This window comes from Herpailurus yagouaroundi, unplaced genomic scaffold (genome assembly GCF_014898765.1).
Source record: "Herpailurus yagouaroundi ecotype Mexico unplaced genomic scaffold, PumYag 28, whole genome shotgun sequence".
Taxonomy (NCBI): Eukaryota; Metazoa; Chordata; class Mammalia; order Carnivora; family Felidae; genus Herpailurus; species Herpailurus yagouaroundi.
In genome coordinates, this window is record NW_024412376.1 from 164333287 (window position 1) to 164335741 (window position 2455).

A 2455-nucleotide genomic window follows, 5' to 3' on the forward strand; every position below is an offset into this window, starting at 1 on the left:
CGTGGGTGGGGGATGAAAGGGCCCAGATTTTGGTTTATGAAAACATTTACTCACATCCAACCATGGCATCACTCAGATCCTACAATTGTCAAGATTCTGCTGCATTGGCCCCGTCCCTCCCTTTTCCATCAGGATCATTTTCCTTTCCTGGAGAATTTAAATGACAACCGCCTCCCTTCACTTCGGCGTGCTTATTTCTTGTACCAGCACAGAGCCATCATGTGCCTGACAACATGAGGGAAATTCCTCGGAATCACCCAGCAGAGTCCCTGATCTAATTTTCCTGGCACTCTGCAGCCCTCCCCCCCGCCCCCACCAACCCCCGTCTTATCTCCCAGTGGTCAGGGATGAATGTACGGGTCTCTGAAGCTCCTCCCAGTGGTCACACGGTCTGGAGCCCTCCTAGTGGTCTCCTACTTTGCACCTTGACCCCCAAAGGCCACCCTCCACAGAGCAGGGAGATGGACCTTGCACCACTTCCATCCCCCCCTCCAGCCTCACCCCTGCCCCTGCTGCTCCATCTCTGCTCCAGCCACACTGGCCTCCTCACTGCTCCAGACTACACCAAGGGCATCTCCTTCCCAGGCTTCCCTGCTGTGCCCTCTGCCTGGGGGCCCCTTCCTTGCATCTTTCTTATTATCAATGTCCCATCTCCTCCAAGAGGACTTCGATGACCACCCTCCGTCTGGAGCTGCCTGTCTCTGGATCCTACTCCTCATTTTATGCTCTTCATCATACGTACCGCCATTGGAAACCATCTAATAGGTCGACTTGCTTATCACCTCTCTCAAGAGCAGGTGCCTTGTCTGTCTCGCTCACTGCAACGTCCCCAGGGCTGTGACAGTGCCCTCTTAAGTGAACACGTGAACACACGGATGGATGAGTAGGTGCAGGAGAACCACAGCTGCTGGCTAATTGCTGTCCTTCCTGCATTGACCCCAAGCCTGCTTCCCACCAGTGTCGTCATTAGGATGCCCACGTGACACCCGAGACACGTCTCGGTGAGCGCACAGGTGGTGAAGAGGATCTCTGGTTCCGGGTTGACGTGAATAATGCCCTGATTTTCACAGCTATGGGCTGTTGAGCCAGTGCTGAACCTCTCTGCAAAATGGGGTAGTCATGGCACCTGCCTCAGAGGATTAGGGAGCGGATGAAGGATGAAAGATTAAGGAGCCCTGGATGGACCAGGGCTGTAGCAAGTATGCGTGACTGCACCTCGTGTGCGTATCTCAAGTGGATGTGCTGGTCACCACCGCACCCAGGAGGCCAGGGCCCCATCCTCCCACTCACAAGCCATGCCATCTGGGGAAACCCCTCGGCTGTTTCGTCTGCAAAATGAGACTGGTGACACCTGTGTCCTTCCTGCCGTGGGGACAGACCGCCGGTGTTGGAGCCAAAGGCCGTGGGCTCAGGGGCTGGCTCGGCCACCTGCTGGCCACCTCACCTTTCTCTCCGGCCTCTGGCCTCACCTCTAACAGGAGGAGAGCAGAGGAGGCTCACTGCACCGTGACCTGTAATTGGCTAACGTATTAGCCTTAGGGACGACCTACTTTCCCAGCACCTGATCGGCCGCACCGCAGGTGCTTGCTGAGTGGAGGCCATGACTAAGCCCACCCTCACAGTCCTTGTATCACTGCAGCTGTAACACGCCTATTTCACCAGACACAGTTCCCGGGGGGCTGTCCCAGGGAAGGGCCCAATCTGTCACTGATGGGGGGTCGGGTCTTTGAAGGTCTTCTCTAGTCAGGGTGGCTGCCATTCCCAATGACCTTTTCATCACGTGCGGCAGTACTAAGCGGCACCCCAGTGAGCCCTCTGGGTGTCAGCTTGTATGAAGCTGGCACCCAACTTCCCTTTAGTAATGGGGATCGGTCGCCCACCCCCCGGCGTCCCTTCCCGACCAGGCAGTCCGGCAGCTAGGACACAGACATGCGTACAGGGAGAACGCCATGAGGGCATCTACGAGCCGCAGCACCCCAAAGATCACCGGCAGAACCCCAGAAGTGGGAGAGGCCCAGGACACATTCTGTTCACAGCCACCGGAGGAACCAAGCCCTCTGACACCTTGATCTTGGACCTCTGGCCCCAGAACAGTGAGACCATTCCCCGTTGTTTAAGCTGTCCAGTCTGCAGACCTTGGTCGAAGCGGCCCCGGGAAGCTGCTACCACCACCGGATAGATGTCTTAGGTCGCCCTGTGTGATTGCTAATGTCACCCGTTTTCATCCCACAGAGCACCCCAGGGTGTCTGATGGGAACAGGACACCCCAGCCCCTAGGAACGGGAGGAGGCCCTTCTAACCCCACCCCAGTTCTCCAATCGGGGCGCGTCGCTGGAGGTGACGGCACAGCACAGTCACCCCTGTCTTATGGCCCACGTTCTTGCTGTAGGACTGCACCCGCTTTCAGGGTGTGGCCTTGAACCCGGAGCAGCCTGAAAGGCCATCTGCCACTTAC